This window comes from Coregonus lavaretus (assembly GCF_964263955.1).
Source record: "Coregonus lavaretus genome assembly, contig: HAP1_SCAFFOLD_1939, whole genome shotgun sequence".
Lineage (NCBI taxonomy): Eukaryota > Metazoa > Chordata > Actinopteri > Salmoniformes > Salmonidae > Coregonus > Coregonus lavaretus.
Window position 1 is genome coordinate 47697 of NW_028163148.1, and position 23713 is coordinate 71409.

The window sequence follows — 23713 nt, forward strand, 5'->3', positions numbered from 1 at the left end:
GGGTTCTATGTAATCAATGTGTGTGTCCCAAATGGCTCCCTATATAGTGCACTACTTTTGACCAGAGCCCTATGGGGATCTGGTCAAAAGTAGTGCACTATGTAGAGAATAAAGTGCCATTTGAGACGCATGGTATATTTCTGCTAGACAAGGGCGTCATGCACCTTATTTTCTGAGTGGTAACTGACTGATGGCCGAATTCAATATCTTCCATGTTGTGTAAAATTAACTATACACAGTACCAGTCAAAAGTTCGCCGGTAAGGGAGAGAACAGCTCGTGGCTGGAGGGTGTCTGGGGTCCTTGATGATGCTGCTGGCCTTTCTCAGGCACCGTTTGGAGTAGATGTCCTGGATGGGTGGGAGCACGGTCCCAGTGATGTCCTGGATGGGTGGGAGCACGGTCCCAGTGATGTCCTGGATGGATGGGAGCATGGTCCCAGTGATGTCCTGGATGGGTGGGAGCACGGTCCCAGTGATGTCCTGGATGGGTGGGAGCACGGTCCCAGTGATGTCCTGGACGGGTGGGAGCACGGTCCCAGTGATGTCCTGGATGGGTGGGAGCACGGTCCCAGTGATGTCCTGGATGGGTGGGAGCACGGTCCCAGTGATGTCCTGGATGGGTGGGAGCACGGTCCCAGTGATGTCCTGGATGGGTGGGAGCACGGTCCCAGTGATGTCCTGGACGGGTGGGAGCACGGTCCCAGTGATGTCCTGGATGGGTGGGAGCACGGTCCCAGTGATGTCCTGGACGGGTGGGAGCACGGTCCCAGTGATATCCTGGGCCGTCTTCACCACCCACTGGAGGGCCTTGCGGTCGTTGACGGAGCAATTCCCGTACCAGGCCGTGATGCAACCGGTCAGGACATATATATTTTAGATAAAGTATATCCTACAAATGGGTGCAACTGAAGGGGCCAGTTTCAATGGGCATGATACTCCTGGTAGCCTGAAATAGCGCCATGATCTCACGCTCACATTCGGTTACACTACGTGTATGATAGGTGTACTTCTGGTGCTACAGACTAAAGCCCTATCTGTATGGTGAATCATCAGCACTAGTAGTGAGATAATGGAGGGAACAGCAGCTGTTTTACGGCTCCTGACCAATTGAGCCTTTTTTTATAAAAATATTTTGCTGATCTTAACTTGTTTTTTTACATAATGTTTCCGCCATAATTTCCTAATTACCAAAAAGAGCATCTGGACCTCAGAACAGCAATCACTAACTTGATGAAGATTTCTACTTCAACGAGTCAGTGGCGAATGACATACTGCTCATCCCCGGACCAGGCCCAAATCCCCGATACTCGAAGAAGGAAGAGGTGGCGTTATAGAGACCGGCATGCGGGACACCTGACGAGACTACATCAGTGAGTGGATAAACAGCCTCTACCCTCCGTTATGTTGGTCACTGGAGAATAAACTGGACGAGCTCCGTTCGAGACTATCCTATCAATGTGATCTGAAGAACTGTAACATCCTATGTTTCTCTGAGTCGTCGCTGAACAAGGACATGAAAAAACATACATCTAGCTGTTTTCTTTTCTATACATCGGCAGGACAGAACAGCAGCGTCGGGCAAACTCAGTGGTGTGAGTGTCTCTTTGTTAACAACAGCTGGCGCGTGTTTCTCTAATATTAAGGAAGTCTCAAGGTTCTGTTCACCTGAGTTAGAATACCTCATCTATATTTTTCGTAGCAGTCTACTCACCACCACAAACCGATGCTGGCACTAAGACTGAACTCAATGAGCTGTATAGGGCCATAAACAAACAGGAAAACGCTCACCCAGAGGCGGCACTCCTAGTGAGCGGTGATTTTAATGCAGGAAAACTGAAATCTATTTGACCTAATTTCTACCAGCCTGTCACCTGTGCAACTAGTGGCGAAAAAACTCTAGATCACCTTTACTCCACACACAGAGGCAAAGCTCTCCCTCGCCCTCCATTTGGCAAATCTGACCATAACTATATCCTCCTGATTTTCTGCTTACAAGCAAAAACTCAAACAGCAAGTACCAGTGACGCGCTGAATATGGAAGTGGTCCGATGAAGCGGATGCTAAGCTACAGGACTGTTTCGCTAGCACAGACTGGAATAGGTTACGGGATTCATCCGATGGCATTGAGGAGTCTACCACATCAGTCACCGGCTTCATTAATAAGTGCATCAATGACGCCATCCCCACAGTGACCGTACGTACATACACCAACCAGAAGCCATGGATTACAGGCAACATCCGCACTGAGCTAAAGGCTAGAGCTGCCACTTCGAAGGAGCGGGACACTAGTCCGGACGATTATAAGAAAACACGCTACGCCCTCCGACGAACCATCAAACAGGTAAATCGTCAATACAGGACTAAGATCGAATCCTACCACACCGGCTGTGGCAGGGCTTGCAAAATATCACGGATTACAAAGGGAACCAGCCGCGAGCTGTTCAGTGACGCGAGCCTACCAGATGAGCTAAATGCCTTCTATGCTCGCTCTGAGGCTAGCAACACTGAACCATGCATACGAGCACCAGCTGTTCCGGGCGACTGTGTGATCACGCTCTCCGTAGCCGATGTGAGTAAGACCTTTAAACAGGTTAACTTTCAGGGCCAGACGGATTACCAGGATGAGTACTCAGAGCCTGCGCTGACCAGCTGGCAAGTGTCTTACCTGACATTATCAAACTCTCCCTGACCCAGTCTGTGATACCTACAGTTTACATACACTTAGGTTGGAGTCATTAAAACTTGTTTTTCAACCACTCCACACATTTCTTGTTAACAAACTATAGTTTTGGCAAGTCGGTTAGGACATCTACTTTGTGCATGACACAAGTCATTTTTTCCAACAATTGTTTACAGACAGATTATTTCACTTATAATTCACTGTATCACAATTCCAGTGGGTCAGAAGTTTACATACACTAAGTTGACTGTGCCTTTAAACAGCTTGGAAAATTCCAGAAAATGATGTCATGGCTTTAGAAGCTTCTGATAGGCTAATTGACATAATTTGAGTCAATTGGAGGTGTACCTGTGGATGTATTTCAAGGCCTACCTTCAAACCTAGTGCCTCTTTGCTTGACATCATGGGAAAATCAAAAGAAATCAGCCAAGACCTCAGAAAAAACATTGTAGACCTCCACAAGTCTGGTTCATCCTTGGGAGCAATTTCCAAATGCCTGAAGGTACCACGTTCATCTGTACAAACAATAGTACGCAAGTATAAACACCATAGGACCACACAGCCTTCATACCGCTCAGGAAGGAGACGTTTTCTGTCTTCTAGAGATTAACGTACTTTGGTGCGAAAAGTGCAAATCAATCCCAGAACAACAGCAAAGGACCTTGTGAAGATGCTGGAGGAAACAGGTACAAAAGCATCTATATCCACAGTAAAATGAGTCCTACAGTTGAAGTCGGAAGTTTACATACACCTTAGCCAAATACATTTAAACTCAGTTTTTCACAATTCCTGACATTTAATCCTAGTAAAAATTCCCTGTCTGAGGTCAGTTAGGATCACCACTTTTATTTTAAGAATGTGAAATCAGAATAATAGTAGAGAGAATTATTTATTTCAGCTTTTATTTCTTTCATCACATTCCCAGTGGGTCAGAAGTTTACATACACTCAATTAGTATTTGGTAGCATTGCCTTTAAATTGTTCGGACCCTGGGACTGAACACCTCAATCTGCAACTAGATTCTGGACTTCCTGAGGGGCCGTCCCCAGGTGGTGTTCCACCGGCTCTACCCACACTCCCTGGACTCTACCCACACACTCCCTGGACTCTACCCACACACTCCCTGGACTCTACCCACACACTCCCTGGACTCTACCACACTCCCTGGACTCTACCCACACACTCCCTGGACTCTACCCACACACTCCCTGGACTCTACCCACACACTCCCTGGACTCTACCCACACACTCCCTGGACTCTACCCACACACTCCCTGGACTCTACCCACACACTCCCTGGACTCTACCCACACACTCCCTGGACTCTACCACACTCCCTGGACTCTACCACACTCCCTGGACTCTACCCACACTCCCTGGACTCTACCACACTCCCTGGACTCTACCACACTCCCTGGACTCTACCCACACACTCCCTGGACTCTACCCCCACACTCCCTGGACTCTACCCACACACTCCCTGGACTCTACCCACACACTCCCTGGACTCTACCCACACACTCCCTGGACTCTACCCACACACTCCCTGGACTCTACCCACACACTCCCTGGACTCTACCCCCACACTCCCTGGACTCTACCCACACACTCCCTGGACTCTACCCACACTCCCTGGACTCTACCACACTCCCTGGACTCTACCCACACACTCCCTGGACTCTACCCACACACTCCCTGGACTCTACCCACACTCCCTGGACTCTACCACACTCCCTGGACTCTACCCACACACTCCCTGGACTCTACCACACTCCCTGGACTCTACCCACACACTCCCTGGACTCTACCCACACTCCCTGGACTCTACCACACTCCCTGGACTCTACCCACACACTCCCTGGACTCTACCCACACACTCCCTGGACTCTACCCACACACTCCCTGGACTCTACCCACACTCCCTGGACTCTACCACACTCCCTGGACTCTACCCACACACTCCCTGGACTCTACCCACACACTCCCTGGACTCTACCCACACACTCCCTGGACTCTACCCACACTCCCTGGACTCTACCACACTCCCTGGACTCTACCCACACACTCCCTGGACTCTACCCACACACTCCCTGGACTCTACCCACACACTCCCTGGACTCTACCCACACACTCCCTGGACTCTACCCACACTCCCTGGACTCTACCCACACACTCCCTGGACTCTACCCACACACTCCCTGGACTCTACCACACTCCCTGGACTCTACCCACACACTCCCTGGACTCTACCCACACTCCCTGGACTCTACCCACACACTCCCTGGACTCTACCCACACTCCCTGGACTCTACCCACACACTCCCTGGACTCTACCCACACTCCCTGGACTCTACCACACTCCCTGGACTCTACCCACACACTCCCTGGACTCTACCACACTCCCTGGACTCTACCCACACACTCCCTGGACTCTACCCACACTCCCTGGACTCTACCCACACACTCCCTGGACTCTACCCACACACTCCCTGGACTCTACCCACACACTCCCTGGACTCTACCCACACACTCCCTGGACTCTACCCACACACTCCCTGGACTCTACCCACACACTCCCTGGACTCTACCCACACACTCCCTGGACTCTACCCACACACTCCCTGGACTCTACCCACACACTCCCTGGACTCTACCCACACACTCCCTGGATTCTACCCACACACTCCCTGGACTCTACCACACTCCCTGGACTCTACCCACACACTCCCTGGACTCTACCCACACACTCCCTGGACTCTACCCACACACTCCCTGGACTCTACCCACACACTCCCTGGACTCTACCCACACTCCCTGGACTCTACCCACACACTCCCTGGACTCTACCCACACACTCCCTGGACTCTACCCACACACTCCCTGGACTCTACCCACACTCCCTGGACTCTACCCACACACTCCCTGGATTCTACCCACACACTCCCTGGACTCTACCCACACACTCCCTGGACTCTACCCACACTCCCTGGACTCTACCCACACACTCCCTGGATTCTACCCACACACTCCCTGGACTCTACCCACACACTCCCTGGACTCTACCCACACACTTACACATACTACACTGAGACACTCCAACACACACACACACACACACACATGCTCACATACACAAAATACACACACATGTATTTTGACGCCACACACACATACACACACACACACACATAGACACTCTTTCACACTCTACACATACTCTCCGGCTACTCTGTTTATTATCTATCCTGATTGGCTGGTCACTTTTACCCCTACCTACACTCACCGACCAGTTTATTAGGTACACCACCCCGTTCAAGAAAATGGATCGCTCCTACAAACAGTCACGTGGCCGTGGCTTGCTATATAAAGCAGGCAGACAGGCATCGAGGCATTCAGTTGCTGTTCCATTGAATGGTCGAAACGAGTGACCTAAGCGACTTTGAGCCTGGTATGATCGTCGGTGCCAGGTGCGCTGGATCCAGTATCTCAGAAACGATATGCCTTCCTGGGCTTTTCACGCACGACAGTGTCGAGGGTTTACCCAGAATGGTGCAACGAACAAAAAACATCCAGTCAGCGGCAGTCCTGTGTGCGAAAACAGCTCGTTGATGAGAGACGTCGAAGGAGAATGGCAAGAGTCGTGCCAGCTAACAGGAGGGCCACAAACAGACAAATAATGGCGCAGTACAACAGTGGTGTGCAGAACGGCATCATCGGAACGCACAACTCGTCGATCCTTGTCACGGATGGGCTATTGCAGCAGACGACCACTCCGGGTTCCACTCCTATCAGCTAAAGACAAGAAGAAGCTGTTCCAGTGGGAACGCGATCACCAACACTGGACAATTGAGGAGTGGAAAAACACCGCCTGGATCGTGACAGCGATAAAGTCTACAACTGTCGTATTCAGCGCATGTGACAAATCAAATTTAGGATTTGAGCATCTATGGGTTTAAAACAGCAACTCATATTCCCTTACAGATGACCCAATGAGATTGCTTCCCAAATGGCACCCTATTCCCTATGTAGTGCACTGCTTCTGGTCAAAAACACAGAGCTGTGCATGATGGCACCCCCCCGCCGACCCAGGGGACTGGGTGATCTCACTCTCTGAGGCCGACGTGAGTAAGGCTTTAATCAGGTCAACACTCGCAAGGCCGGATGGTATCCCAGGGTGCCTTTTCAGAATATGCGCAGAACAGCTGGCAGGCATACTCACTGTCATGTTCAACCTCTCCTTGTCCCAGTCTGTAATCGCCACGTCTCAAGCTGACCGCCATCATTTTCTGTTCCTAAGAACTCTAAGGCTACCTGCCACAATGCCTACCGCCCTGTAGCGCTCACATATGTAATCATGAAGTGCTTTGAAAGGCTGGTCATGGCACACATCAACTCCCATCATCCCAGACACCCTAGACCCACTCCAATTTGCATACCGCCACAACAGATCCATAGACGACGCAATCTCAGTTGCACTCCACACTGCTCTCTCCCACCTGGACAACAGGAACACCTAGGTGAGAATGCTGTTCATTTGACTACAGCTCAGCGTTCAACACCATAGTGCCTACAAAGCTCATCACTAAGCTAAGGACCCTGGGACTAAACACCTCCCTCTGCAACTGGATGCTGGACTTCCTGACGGGCCGCCCCCAGGTGGTGAGGGTAGGCAACGCTGCCAGGGGTGTGTGCTTAGTCCCTGTTTACCCACGACTGGCTGGCCACGCACGACTCCAACACCATCATCAAGTTTGCTGACAACATTTTTTGTATTTGTATTTATTAGGGATCCCCATTAGTTCCTGCCAAGGCAGCAGCTACTCTTCCTGGGGTCCAAACATATTAAAGCATTTACATTACATATAAAACAAAATATAAAACAGTACATCATATGACATTATTACACCACTACCTATCTACAATACAAAATGTTTAATACCACCATACAATAATATCACAATGTGTGCAGTATGAAAAAATTAAATGTATGCACTCACTAATTGTAAGTCGCTCTGGATAAGAGCGTCTGCTAAATGACTAAAATGTAATGTAAATGTATGCATGTGTCTGTACCTTTTGTGTGTGTCTCTTCACAGTCCCCGTTGTTCCATAAGGTGTATTTTTACCTGTTTTAAAAAAAAATCTGATTCTACTGCTTGCATCAGTTACCTGATGTAGACTAGAGTTCCATGCAATACTGTGTGCCTCCCATAGTCTGTTCTGGACTGGGGGATTGTGGGGTATGCATGGGTGTCCAGGCTGTGTGCTAGTATTTTAAACAGACAGCTCGGGACATTCAGCTTGTCAACACCTCTTACAAAAACAAGTAGTGATGATGTCAATCTCTCCTCCACTTTGAGCCATGAGAGATTGACATGCATATTATTAATGTTAGCTCTCTGTGTACTCTCCTCAAAAAGCTCTACAGCTGCACCGTTGAGAGCATCTTGACTTGCTGCATCACCGCTTGGTATGGCAACAGCGCCGCCCTCGATCGCATGGCGCTACAGAGGGTGGTTCAGACAGCCCAGTACATCACTGGGGCCGAGCTCCCTGCTATCCAGGACATCTATATCAGAGCTCCCTGCCATCCAGGACCTCTATATCAGAGCTCCCTGCCATCCAGGACCTCTATATCAGAGCTCCCTGCCATCCAGGACCTCTATATCAGAGCTCCCTGCCATCCAGGACCTCTATATCAGAGCTCCCTGCCATCCAGGACCTCTATATCAGAGCTCCCTGCCATCCAGGACCTCTATATCAGAGCTCCCTGCCATCCAGGACCTCTATATCAGAGCTCCCTGCCATCCAGGACCTCTATATCAGAGCTCCCTGCCATCCAGGACCTCTATATCAGAGCTCCCTGCCATCCAGGACCTCTATACCAGGCGGTGTGAAAGAAAGGCCCGGAAAACAGCCACCTAAGCCATAGAATGTTCTCTCTGCTTCCACATGGCAAGCGGTACCAGAGCAACAAGTCTGACACCAAAAGACTCCTGAACAGATTCTATCCCCAATCCATCAGACTGCTAATAGCTAACTAAATAGCTACATGGACTATCTGCATTGACCCTTCTATTATATAAAAAATTTTGCACTGGCTCTATGCACACTCAAAGGATTATACTCAATGACTCACACACACTCACACTGACACTTCAACACACACACACTGACACTCCAGCACACACACACACACATTCACATACAAATATCATATACGCCGCTGCTACTCTGTTTATCACATATCCTGATGCCTAGTCACCTTGCCCTATACATATCTACCTCTACCATACGGTATTGGCACTGACCCTGGAACTGTCCCTGTATATAGCTACTGACCCTGGAACTGTCCCTGTATATAGCTACTGACCCTGGAACTGTCCCTGTATATAGCTACTGACCCTGGAACTGTCCCTGTATATAGCTACTGACCCTGGAACTGTCCCTGTATATAGAGCTGACTTGCTCTTTCGTGTTTTTGTTCTACTTTACTTTAAATTGTTAAACTTGGGTCAAATGTTTTGGGTAGCCTTCCACAAGCTTCCCACAATAAGATGGGTGAATTTTGGCCCTTTCCTCCTGACAGAGCTGGTGTAACTGAGTCAGGTTTGTAGGCCTCCTTGCTTGCACACGCTTTTTCAGTTCTGCCCACAAATTTTCTATAGGATTGAGGTCAGGGCTTTGTGATGGCCACTCCAATACCTTGACTTTGTTGTCCTTAAGCCATTTTGCCACAACTTTGGAAGATTGCTTGGGGTCATTGTCCATTTGGAAGATCCATTTGCGACCAAGCTTTAACTTCCTGACTGATGTCTTGAGATGTTGCTTCAATATATCCACATAATTTTCCTTCCTCATGATGCCATCTAATTTGTGAAGTGCACCAGTCCCTCCTGCAGCAAAGCACCCCCACAGCATGATGCTGCCACCCCCGTGCTTCATGGTTGGGATGGTGTTCTTCGGCTTGCAAGCAACCCCCTTTTTCCTCCAAACATAACAATGGTCATTATGGCCAAACAGTTATATTATTGTGTCATCAGACCAGAGGACATTTCTCCAAAAAGTACAATCTTTGTCCCCATGTGCAGTTGCAAACTGTAGTCTGGCTTTTTTATGGCGGTTTTGGAGCAGTGGCTTCTTCCTTGCTGAGCGGCCTTTCAGGTTATGTTGATATAGGACTCGTTTTACTGTGGATATAGATACTTTTGTACCGTTTTGTACTTTTGTACCGGTCTTTTGCTGTTGTTCTGGGATTGATTTGCACTTTTTGCACCAAAGTACGTTCATCTCTAGGAGACAGAACACGTCTCCTTCCTGAGTGGTATGACGGCTGCGTGGTCCCATGGTGTTTATAATTGCGTACTATTGTTTGTACAGATGAACGTGGTACCTTCAGGCGTTTGGAAATTGCTCCCAAGGATTAACCAGATTTGTGGAGGTCTACAATTTTTTTTCTGAGGTCTTGGCTGATTTCTTTGGATTTTCCAATTATGTCAAGCAAAGAGGCACTGAGTTTGAAGGTAGGCCTTGAAATACATCCACAGGTACACCTCCAATTGACTCAAATGATGTCAATTAGCCTATCAGAAGCTTCTAAAGCCATGACATCATTTTCTGGAATTTTCCAAGCTGTTTAAAAGGCACAGTCAACTTAGTGTATGTAAACTTCTGACCCACTGGAATTGTGATACAGTGAATTATAAGTGAAATAATCTGTCTGTAAACAATTGTTGGAAAAATGACTTGTGCCATGCACAAAGTAGATGTCCTAACCGAGTTGCCAAAACCATAGTTTGTTAACAAGACATTTGTGGAGTGGTTGAAAAACGAGTTTTAATGACTCCAACCTAAGTGTATGTAAACGTCTTACTTCAACTGTATATATCTATATCTATATCGTATATTATAGCTATTGTATTTATTATATATATTGCTACCTTCCCTTCATTACCCTTTCTCACTCACACTCACCATCAATTTTTCCCCCACAAACTAGAATATCGGATATTTTAATCATCACAAGATTATCAATGTATTTTTGTGTAAAGTAAACTCTATATATTGCATATACCTGTACTATTATTACTGTATTATAACTGCGTATATTCAGATAAAAAACTAAGATGGACTACATGGATTCATGAAATACGGCATTAATTCAGCCTGTCAATCAAATAATTATTTGAAGGCGTCGCGTAGTCCACGGATTACGGTGCAGACTTTTGCGCGCGAAATCCTGTTGTCATACCTTTACGGTAAATGTGTTGGATTCTGTTGGGGGAACTGTAGTTAGCGTGACGTTTAGCGAGAGACGTACTGCCTTGGATTTGGAAACTATTGGAAGGAAAGTTCATTGTCAACAAGGTAAGGCGTTTGAAAAACAACCACGTTTACATCTTTTTAAATAGAATAGGTGTTCGTGGCGTTCTTTTATGAAACGTTACAATGTTTCATTAATAGGAATGAGTGCAGTGGACTGACGATTTATGGAAACAATGTTGTCATTTTGCACACATGACTTCGCTTTCAGACAGACTGGGGGACATGGGTTATATGATTGCATTTACGGATTGAACAACTAGTAAATAGTCATGAAGTCCTCTTAAATATTACAACAAATATATATATTTGTTGATAGGTTTTCATTGATTTCAACATTTATTTTGCATTTAATCAGCATTTGACTGTTGTTCCGCATGTGTAGTATACGGTATACGCTACAGTACATTTGTTTTCTGTTGTCCTGTAATTGTATGGCTAATTCTTACTATGGAGAAGCGTCCACTCTTTACTACACCAGACTACGCAGAGAGCTCCGGGTTAATGTGTTATGTCCTCCTCGTCCTCCTCCTCCTCCTCCTCTCATCCACATCCAATGATGTTGGACAGCTGCCTATACACATAATGTCATGTACAATAACACCGTACTGTCATCACATAATGGCATGTACATTCCATAGATAGGTTCCATTATGTTCCTAACATGATTCACATTAATGTGTGTGTTTTTAGTATTCTATCAATTCTGTGTCAAGTAAAAAACAAAAAAGTTTGGCAACTGATTACAAATGTTACCACTGACAGGCAGCAGCACACAGTTTAACTGATTACACATGTTATCACCGACAGGCAGCAGCACACATCATTTTAACTAATTACAAATGTTACCGCTGACAGGAAGCAGCACACATCATTTTAACTGATTACAAATGTTACAGCTGACAGGAAGCAGCACACATCATTTTATCCAACTTCTAACAACTCAAGATTGATTTCAAATAAATGCAAGAGGTGCAAATGAGTCTTTAGTCAGGTAGTGAGTTTTGCCTCTCCGTGTTATAGTTGACTGACTAGTGGATGCTTGGGGAAATCTTGCCAAAGGGCTCTGATCAAAACTAGTGAACTGGATAAAGGGAATAAATAGGGTGTCATTCGGGATCCATACTATTACACCCTCTGAGAGCGTCGCAGTGAACAGGCTCTGGTCCAAAGTAGTGCACTAGATAGGGAATAAATAGGGTCTCTTAAAGAAGAAGTTACAGGTCTGTGAGAGCCAGAAATCTTGCTTGTTTGTAGGTGACCAAATACTTATTTTCCACCATAATTTGCAAATAAATTCATTAAAAATCCTACAATGTGATATTCTGGATTTTTTTGTCTGTCATAGTTGACGTGTACCTATGATCAAAATTACAGGCCTCTCTCATCTTTTGAAGTGGGAGAACTTGCACAATTGGTGGCTGACTAAATACTTTTTCCCCCCACTGTATATCTGGTCCGCGTACCCCACTTTAAGAACCCCTGCTCTAGACAGCCCCAGGGGGACGCTGTGGAACTCACTTCCCTTTTTTACATTCATTATCAACCAATCATGATGCCCGAAGTAATTATACAGTAAGGACTCTGGTTGGGCGGCTGGTGCAGGAAAGTAATTGCACCAATATTAAAGGAGACATCTGGACCACTTTGTGTGTATGTCTGCACATGTGTGTGTTTGCGTGCGTGCGTGTGTGTGATTGTGCGAGTGTGGCCAGGTGTGTGTGTGTGTGTTTGCGTGCGTGCGTGCGCGTGTGTATGTAACAACACGTTCCTCCCACGTCGTGGCGACAGGAAGGTAGTAGGGCCGTTCCACCGCGCAAGGAAGATGGTTTCGACACCCGCCGTCTCAGATCGGTCTGAAATCATTTCTGTAGGTAGAAACGGATAAGATTAGCATTCCTGCAACGTTATTTTATTAACAGCAAGTATACAATATCAGTTCTCATAGGGCCCTGGTCAAAATAAGTATTATTTGTATATTATTTCTGTAGGGAATATGGAGCCATTTTGATTGCAGACCTCGGCACTGCAGGTCTCTCCACCTCTCAGTGCTTTTTCATGGCAGCAAAAGGTCCTGAAATAAGGCTCTAATTACGGTAGCGAGCTGCGCTGGGCTTGAAAGGGGCCACCATGGATTCAAGCAACAGCAAAGTTGCCACCCAGACCCTTTTTTTTGGTAAACAGCTGAGGGCTGGAGAAACGACAGAGCTATGAGGACTGACCCTCCATGATATCAAAATGCTAGTTTTAACCATGTTTTGAGGCTATACAGTGTTGGTTTAGTAAACTAAGCTTATTATGGGTTCTGATGGAGAAATACTGCTGAACTAGACTCATGAAGCGTTTAGAAGTCATATTCTTCAAGAATCGATCAGGCTAGACATCAGTCATTTCAGCCTGACTCAGGCTAGGGTATTATTTAATCTCAATTGCAGCAGCATTCTGGTACTAACTGGGCCAGCTCTACTCAGCTCCCCTTGGTTTTCACACAGCTAGTAATGTGTTTGGCTTTGTGTGTCTCACAATGGAACTCATTATGAGTCTGATAGAGCTAACTAGCCACGCGTCTGGCGGGCTGAAGTTGCCACGTCATTCAGAGCAGTGGGAGGGAGGGAGGGAGGGAGGGGTGGAGAGGAGGGGTGGAGAGAGAGGGAGGGAGGGAGGGTGGAGAGGGAGGGTGGAGGGAGGGTGGAGAGGGAGGGTGGAGGGAGGGTGGAGAGGGGGAGGGAGGGGAGAGGGAGAGAGAGGGGGGGAGAGAGGGGAGGGGAGGAGGGAGGGAGGGAGGGAGGGTGGAGAGGGAGGGTGGAGGGAGGGTGGAGAGGGGGAGGGAGGGGAGAGGGAGAGAGAGGGGGGGAGAGGGAGAGAGGGGAGGGAGGGGGGAGAGAGAGGGGAGGGGGAGAGGGTGGGGGGGAGGGGGAGAGGGAGACTCTCACTCATTGACTCACATGTCCTGTCTGTCTGCTCATCTCATCCTGAGTGCTTTTCTCTTTCTCTCTCTTAGGAACCATGTAGTGAAGCTTGAATAGATGAATGTGTTAGAAATGCAATAACACCACCGCCAAAACACCAAAGGACTGGCAGTACATATATCACCTTGATCAGGAAACAAAGCCTAGCTCTCTCTCTCTCTGTCTCTCTCTCTCTGTCTCTCTCTCTCTCTGTCTGTCTGTCTCTGTCTCTCTCTCTGTCTCTCACTGTCTCTCTGTCTCTCTCTCTCTCTCTCTCTCAATTCAATTCAATTCAATTTCAATTTAAGGGCTTTATTGGCATGGGAAACGTATGTTAACATTGCCAAAGCAAGTGAAGTAGATAGTAAACAAAAGTGAAATAAACAATAAATATTAACAGTAAACATTACACTCAGAAGTTTCAAAAGAATAAAGACATTTCAAATGTCATATTATGTATATATACAGTGTTGTTACAATGTGCAAATAGTTAAAGTACAAATGGGAAAATAAATAAACATAAATATGGGTTGTATTTACAATGGTGTTTGTTCTTCACTGGTTGCCCTTTTCTTGTGGCAACAGGTCACAAATCTTGCAGCTGTGATGGCACACTGTGGTTTTTCACCCAGTAGATAAGGGAGTTTATCAAAATTGGGTTTGTTTTCAAATTCTTTGTGGATCGCTGTAATCTGAGGGAAATATGTGTCTCTAATATGGTCATACATTTGGCAGCAGGTTAGGAAGTGCAGCTCAGTTTCCACCTCATTTTGTGGGCAGTGTGCACATAGCCTGTCTTCTCTTGAGAGCCAGGTCTGCCTACGGCGGCCTTTCTCAATAGCAAGGCTATGGTCACTGAGTCTGTACATAGTCAAAGCTTTCCTTAAGTTTGGGTCAGTCACAGTGGTCAGGTATTCTGCCACTGTGTACTCTCTGTTTAGGGCCAAATAGCATTCTAGTTTGCTCTGTTTTTTTGTTTGTTCTTTCCAATGTGTCAAGTAATTCTCTTTTTGTTTTCTCATGATTTGGTTGGGTCTAATTGTGTTGTTGTTGTTGTTGTTGTTGTCCTGGGGCTGTGTGGGGTCTGTTTGTGTTTGTGAACAGAGGCCCAGGACAAGCTTACTTAGGGCTCTCTCTCTCTCTCTCTCTCTCCTCTCTCTCTCCCTCCTTCTCTGTCTTTATCGCTCTCTCTATTTCTCTCTCTCTCTTTCTCTCTCTCTCTCGCTCTCAATTCAATTCAATTCAAAGGGCTTTATTGGCATGGGAAACGTATGTTAACATTGCCAAAGCAAGTGAAATATAGATAATAAACAAAAGTGAAATAAACAATAAAAAATGTACAGTAAACATTACACTCACAAAAGTTTCAAAGGAATAGAATTTGAAATGTCATATTATGTCTATATAGAGTGTTATAACGATGTGCAAATAGTTAAAGTACAAATGGGAAAATAAATCAACATAAATATGGGTTATATTTACAATGGTGTTTGTTCTTCACTGGTTGCCCTTTTCTTGTGGCAACAGGTCACAAATCTTGCTGCTGTGATGGCACACTGGTATTTCACCCAATAGATATGGGAGTTTATCCAAATTGGATTTGTTTTCTAATTCTTTGTGGGTCTTTGTAATCTGAGAGAAATATGTGTCTTTAATATGGTCATACATTTGGCAGGTGGTTAGGAAGTGCAGCTCAGTTTCCACCTCATTTTGTGGGCAGTGTGCACATAGCCTGTCTTCACTTGAGAGCAAGGCTATGCTCACCGAGTCTGTACATAGTCAAAGCTTTCCTTAAGTTTGGGTCAGTCACAGTGGTCAGGTATTCTGCCACTGTGTACTCTCTGTTTAGGGCCAAATAGCATTCCAGTTTACTCTGTTTTTTGGGTAAATTCTTTCCAATGAGTCAAGTAATTATCTTATTGTTTTCTCATGATTTGGTTGGGTCTAATTGTGTTGCTGTCCTGGGTCTCTGTGGGGTCTGTTTGTGAACAGAGCCCCAGGACCAGCTTGCTTAGGGGACTCTTCTCCAGGCTCATCTCTCTCTAGGTGATGGCTTTGTTATGGAAGGTTTGGAATCGCTTCCTTTTAGGTGGTTGTAGAATTTTCTGGATTTTGATAATTTGCGGGTATCTGCCTAATTCTGCTCTGCATGCATTATTTGGTGCTTTACGTTGTACACAGAGGATGTTTTTGCAGAATTCTGCATGCAGAGTCTCAATTTGGTGTTTGTCCCATTTTGTCTAATTTGCTCTGTGTCTGTCTCTCTGTCTCTGTGTCTGTCTCTGTGTCTGTCTCTCTTTCTCCGTCTCTCTGTCCTGCCCTCCCCTTCTCAGTTGAACTTTAGTAAACCCCGGTCCCTAACTGCCTCCCTCTGCAGCTTTATAGAACTGAAATATTCCAGTATTGAATGAGTGGAGAACAAGAAGCAACTGGTTTCATCATGGTTTATGAGGATGTCTCCAGGCAGGCCAAAACTCCCACCACAACAGGCTCAAACAGCGCTTAAACTAAAAGGGCATTATCATCATTTTTTTTTTTTACAATTCACAATATTATTCCAACCTCATAGTGTGGAAATATACACTGAGTGTACAAAACATTAGGAACACCTTCCCCCTTTTGCCCTCAGAACAGCCTCAATTCGTCGGGGCGTGGACTCTGCAAGGTGTCGAAAGCGTTCCACAGGGATGCTTGGCCCATGTTGACTCCAATGCTTCCCACAGTTGTGTCAAGTTGTCTGAATGTCCTTTGGCTGGTGGACAATTCTTGATACACACGAGAAACTGTTGAGCGTGAAAAACCCAGCAGCGTTGCAGTTCTTGACACACTCAAACCGATGCGCCTGGCACCTACTACCATACCCCGTTCAAAGGCACTTACATCTTTTGTCTTGCCCATTCACCCACTGAATGGAACGCATACACAATGTCTCAAGGCTTAAAAATCCTTCTTTAACCTGTCTCCTCCCCTTCATCTACACTGATTGAAGTGGATTTAACAAGTGACATCAATAAGGGATCATATCTTTCACCTGGATTCACCTGGTCAGTCTGTCATGGAAAGAGCAGGTGTTCCTAATGTTTTGTACACTCAGTGTACATACCTACCTACCAGTGTCAAAGTGAGTTAGAATCGGACCAACTAAAATACTTCTAATCTCTGCATAGGCTAGTAGTTGTGTAGTCACTGCCCTTTACAAATGTCTTTATCATTCACAGACAATAGGCCACATCAATTCAAGTGCTGCTAGTTTTGCCCCTTGACAAACCTATTGAGAGTCATTTAGTGACTGTGTAGTGCTGTGTGCCATCTCTCTCCCTTGCTCTTGCTCTCTCTCTCCCTCCCTCTCTCTCTCTCTCCCGCTTTCACTCTCTCTCTCTCTCTTTTAATATCTATCTCTCTCTTATCATATCTATCTCTCTTTTCATATCTCTCTCTCTGTGTCTCTCTCTGGTAGTCTCTCTTTGACACCCTCTCTCTCTCTCTCTCTCTCTATTTCTCGGAGGTGTCGGTAATGTTGTCAGATGAATCACAAGGTGTCTGTCAGGATGGCGGTGCTTGGCAGACCTGTTATTCTGACCGGTTTGAAGGCTCTCTGAGGAGAGTGAAGTGTTTGTGACAGTGTGAGTGAGAGAGATAATAGGTGCTGATATTGTGTGTGGATTAACCTGTCTGAGAGAGAGAGAGAGAGAGAGAGAGAGAGAGAGAGAGAGAGAGAGAGAGAGAGAGAGAGAGAGAGAGAGAGGAGAGAGAGAGAGAGAGAGAGAGAGAGAGAGAGAGGAGAGAGAGAGAGAGAGAGAGAGAGAGAGAGAGAGAGAGAGAGAGAGAGAGGAGAGAGAGAGAGAGAGAGAGAGAGAGAGAGAGAGAGAGAGAGAGAGAGAGAGAGAGAGAGAGAGAGAGAGAGAGAGAGAGAGAGAGAGAGAGAGAGAGAGAGAGAGAGAGAGAGAGAGAGAGAGAGAGAGAGAGAGAGAGAGAGAGAGAGAGAGAGAGAGAGAGAGATGTTTCTATACCAGTTACCTTCTGCTGCCAGGCCTCTGAGAACTTGGCTGAGAGGGGCTGTGACCACTCACAGACACACACGCTCAGTCACTCACTCAATCAGTCTCTTCTCTTGGTAGGTTAGTAATTAAAGAGCAGTCTGGTATGTCAGGTTTGATCATATTCATTATAGGAAGACTATGATCAGTAGGCCCTGATGTTAATCACCTCAGTAGCTTTTAGTGAATTTACTGAATTTAGAAATCATCGTACAAGTCAGGGAACCCAAGTCTGTGAACCCAAGTCAGGGAACCCAAGTCTGTGAACCCAAGTCAGGGAACCCAAGTCTGTGAACCCGGTCATGTTGGGATCCAGCTGAGCACTGAGGTGATCGATGTTGGGGTGTGTGTGTGAACAGACTAACTGAATGACCTGCAGTACAGACTAACTGAATGACTTGCATAACAGACTAACTGAATGACCAGGAGAGCAGACTAACTGAATGACCTGCAGAGCAGACTAACTGAATGACCAGGAGAACAGACTAACTGAATGACCAGCAGAACAGACTAACTGAATGACCAGCAGAGCAGACTAACTGAATGACCATGCAGAGCAGACTAACTGAATGACCATGCAGAACAGACTAACTGAATGACCATGCAGAACAGACTAACTGAATGACCAGCAGAACAGACTAACTGAATGACCAGCAGAGCAGACTAACTGAATGACCATGCAGAGCAGACTAACTGAATTACCAGCAGAACAGACTAACTGAATGACCAGGAGAGCAGACTAACTGAATGACCTGCAGAGCAGACTAACTGAATGACCAGCAGAACAGACTAACTGAATGACCAGCAGAGCAGACTAACTGAATGACCAGCAGAACAGACTAACTGAATGACCAGCAGAGCAGACTAACTGAATGACCATGCAGAACAGACTAACTGAATGACCAGCAGAGCAGACTAACTGAATGACTATGCAGAACAGACTAACTGAATGACCAGGAGAGCAGACTAACTGAATGACCAGCAGAACAGACTAACTGAATGACCAGCAGAGCAGACTAACTGAATGACCATGCAGAGCAGACTAACTGAATGACTATGCAGAGCAGACTAACTGAATGACCATGCAGAGCAGACTAACTGAATGACCAGCAGAACAGACTAACTGAATGACCAGCAGAACAGACTAACTGAATGACCAGCAGAACAGACTAACTGAATGACCATGCAGAGCAGACTAACTGAATGACTATGCAGAGCAGACTAACTGAATGACTATGCAGAGCAGACTAACTGAATGACCAGCAGAACAGACTAACTGAATGACCAGCAGAACAGACTAACTGAATGACCAGCAGAGCAGACTAACTGAATGACCAGCAGAGCAGACTAACTGAATGACCATGCAGAGCAGACTAACTGAATGACCAGCAGAACAGACTAACTGAATGACCAGCAGAACAGACTAACTGAATGACCAGGAGAGCAGACTAACTGTATGACCAGCAGAACAGACTAACTGAATGACCAGCAGAACAGACTAACTGAATGACCAGCAGAGCAGACTAACTGAATGACCAGCAGAGCAGACTAACTGTATGACCAGCAGAGCAGACTAACTGAATGACCAGCAGAGCAGACTAACTGAATGACCTGCATAACAGACTAACTGAATGACCAGCAGAACAGACTAACTGAATGACCAGCAGAGCAGACTAACTGAATGACCAGGAGAGCAGACTAACTGAATGACCAGCAGAACAGACTAACTGAATGACCAGGAGAGCAGACTAACTGAATGACCATGCAGAGCACACTAACTGAATGACCAGGAGAGCAGACTAACTGAATGACCAGCAGAGCAGACTAACTGAATGACTATGCAGAACAGACTAACTGAATGACCAGCAGAACAGACTAACTGAATGACCAGCAGAACAGACTAACTGTATGACCAGCAGAGCAGACTAACTGAATGACCAGCAGAGCAGACTAACTGAATGACCAGGAGAGCAGACTAACTGAATGACCAGCAGAGCAGACTAACTGAATGACTATGCAGAACAGACTAACTGAATGACCAGCAGAACAGACTAACTGAATGACCAGCAGAACAGACTAACTGTATGACCAGCAGAGCAGACTAACTGAATGACCAGCAGAGCAGACTAACTGAAGGACCAGGAGAGCAGACTAACTGAATGACCAGCAGAGCAGACTAACTGAATGACCATGCAGAGCAGACTAACTGAATGACCAGCAGAGCAGACTAACTGAATGACCAGCAGAACAGACTAACTGAATGACCAGCAGAACAGACTAACTGAATGACCAGCAGAACAGACTAACTGAATGACCTGCAGAGCAGACTAACTGAATGACCAGCAGAACAGACTAACTGAATGACCATGCAGAGCAGACTAACTGAATGACCAGCAGCATACAGACTAACTGAATGACCATGCAGAGCAGACTAACTGAATGACCAGCAGAACAGACTAACTGAATGACCAGCAGAGCAGACTAACTGAATGACCATGCAGAGCAGACTAACTGAATGACCAGCAGCATACAGAAGACCTACTGAGATGAGAAATGCCACTGAAATTAGATGCAAAGCCACAGAGTGGTGGAACTGGAGCCTTAGACCTGGCTAGCCACGCCATCTAAAAACCAATGGATTCAAGTTAGGTAGAGAGGGAGGGGGAGGGGACTCTCTAATGCATGGCATGGCAGGGAAAATGCATTAGTTTGTTCCAAATAAATTCACAGTGAAAATGCATTGTTAATGGACCAAATATACATATGCCAAACCCATTAGGACTAAGTTTGGAACTGTGTCAAACTCTTTTGCCAACCCCTGGATTCAACAGTGATCCTGTGTAGCTTTGTTGGTAAGCGCGAGGCGTTAGCAAGGCCAGGGTTGTGGGTTTGATTCCGTCTGGGGTCACATATACTAAACGTTATGCTTTAGATAAAGGCGTCTGCTAAAATGACGTGTTCACTTCACCCAGAAAGATGCCTCTTCAGTCAGTCACACGTTTTTGAGACGTCATTGGTCCCAGGTTTCAGTCCGTTTCAAGAGGAGATTCAGCTGCATGCCTCTTCAGTCAGTCCCTCTCTCCCTCCACTCCCTCCACACCTCCCTCTCTACCTCCCTCACTCTCTGCCTCCCCTCTGCCTCCCTTCCTCTCTACCTCCCTCTATCACTCCCCTTTCTCACTCCCCTCCCTCCCTCCCTGCCTTCCTCCCTCCCTCCCTCCCTCTCTGCCTCCCTCTCTCCCTCTCTGCCTCCCTACCTCCCTCTCTGCCTCTCTGCCTCCCTCCCTCCCTCTCTGCCTCCCTCCCTCTCTCCCTCCCTCTCTGCCTCCCTCCCTCCCTCCCTCTCTGCCTCCCTCCCTCTCTGCCTCCCTCCCTCCCTCTCTCCCTCTCTGCCTCCCTCCCTCTCTGCCTCCCTCCCTCTCTGCCTCTCTGCCTCCCTCTCTGCCTCCCTCCCTCTCTCCCTCCCTCTCTGCCTCCCTCCCTCCCTCCCTCTCTCCCTCCCTCTCTGCCTCCCTACCTCCATCTCAGCCTCTCTGCCTCCCTACCTCTCTGCCTCCCTGCCTCCCTCCCTCTCTGCCTCCCTGCCTCCCTCCCTCTCTGCCTCTCTGCCTCCCTCCCTCTCTGCCTCCCCTCCCTCTCTGCCTCCCTCCCCTCTCTCCCTCCCCTCTCTCCCTCCCTACCTCTAGCTGGTGTTTATTATCAGGTGTGGGTGGGTTGGGCAGTATCCAGATTTTCATATCGTCATAACTCCCTTCTCTCATACCAAAAAAACCCAGCTAAAAAGACAATTGGGCGTCTATTACCAGAATGCTAACAACATTACCATAAGTCATATAGAATTTCAATGGAGGCTGCTAATTCAATATGCTAATGAGCGGAAACAAAAATAAACGAATTGCAAAGACAGGCAATCTAGCTCATAAAGTTATACATACACTATATATACAGCAGTATGTGGACACCCCTTCAAATGAGTGGATTCGGATATTTCAGCCACACCCGTTGCTGACAGGTGTATAAGATTGAGCACACAGCCATGCAATCTCCATAGACAAATATTGGCAGTAGAATGGCCTTACAGAAGAGCTCAGTAACCGTCATAGGATGGCACCTTTCCAACAAGTCAGTTCATCAAATTTCTGCCCTGCTAGAGCTGCCCCGGTCAACTGTAAGTGCTGTTATTGTAAATTGGAAACATCTAGGAGCAACAACAGCTCAGCCGCGAAGTGGTAGGCCACACAAGCTCACAGAACGGGACCGGCGAGTGCTGAAGCGCGTAGCGCGTAAAAATCACCCACACACACACACACACACACACACACACACCCACACACACCCACACACCCACACACCCACACACCCACACACCCACACACACCCACACACACACACACCCACACACACACACACACACACACACACACACCCAGGCGCAATGTTTTTGTGGACTACATGTCTATAATTGTCATTGTCATTCTAGCTTTAGATACCTGCTTAATGAAATGCGTTGTGGTTCGACGACTACAGTGGATGTTCATTAGGACAGCTGAAACACCCCAACATGCTTTTAGATGTTTTATTAATATGCATGAGTACTAAACCAGTGGCTGTGTCTCAAAGGGCACCGTATTCTCTATTTATAGTGCACTACTTTCGATCAAGGCTAGTGAAAAGCAGTACAGTGTATAGGGAATAGGGTGCCATTTGGGATGCAAGCCATGTCAGCCTTCTGTTCTCCATACGGTATGGCCGGGTGGGTGGACGTGGCTATACATCACACTGCTGAACCAACCAATGGCAGTCTGTTTACAAAGGGCACCTCCCAACTGGCACCCTATTCCCTATATAGTGTACTACTTTTGACCAGAGTCCTATGGGGCCCTGGTCAAAAGTAGTGCACTATATAGGGAATAGGGTGCCATTTGGGACTCATACACAGTCATTTGGCCAAAATGTTGTCCCAATCTGAGAGTCCGCATGGATCCTCTTTAGGTGTAATGAGCCGTGGACTAACAACACTTTCCCTGATGGATCAATCCATTCACTAAAGACCACAGTGTTAGTAGTTACTACAGCAAGGGGGGCGGGGGGGGGACAAGGGGGACAGGGGGTATGGGGGGGTCAGGGGGTACAGTGGGTATGGGGGGGACAGGGGGTACAGGGAGGACAGAGGGTACGTGGAGGCAGGGGGACAGGGAGGACAGAGGGTACGTGGAGGCAGGGGGACAGGGAGGACAGAGGGTACATGGAGGCAGGGGGACAGGGAGGACAGAGGGTACGTGGAGGCAGGGGGACAGGGAGGACAGAGGGTACGTGGAGGCAGGGGGACAGGGAGGACAGAGGGTACGTGGAGGCAGGGGGACAGGGAGGACAGAGGGTACGGGGGGCAGAGGGTACGTGGGGGCAGGGGGGACAGGGAGGACAGAGGGTACGGGGGGGACAGGGAGTACAGGGGGGCAGAGGGTACGGGGGGACAGGGAGGACAGAGGGTACGTGGGGGCAGAGGGTACGGGGGGACAGGGAGGACAGAGGGTACAGGGGGGACAGGGAGGACAGAGGGTACAGGGTGGACAGGGAGGACAGAGGGTACAGGGGGGACAGGGAGGACAGAGGGTATGGGGGGGACAGGGAGGACAGAGGGTACAGGGGGGCAGAGGGTACGGGGGGGGACAGGGAGGACAGAGACACAGGGAGGACAGAGGGTATGGGGGGCAGAGGGTACGGG

The 23713-nt window shown here is 47.4% G+C and overlaps 1 protein-coding gene across 1 annotated transcript in view; it reads left to right on the forward strand.

Annotated features, from left to right (window-relative positions):
• Window positions 1–10998: 10998 nt before the first annotated feature.
• LOC311118436 (tumor protein p53-inducible protein 11-like) overlaps window positions 10999–23713 on the forward strand; it is a 33429-nt gene continuing 20714 nt past the window's right edge. Inside the window, exon 1 of the mRNA XM_084193236.1 lies at window positions 10999–11048. The gene's annotated coding sequence lies outside the window, so the exon portion shown is untranslated. The remainder of the gene's footprint in view (window positions 11049–23713) is intronic.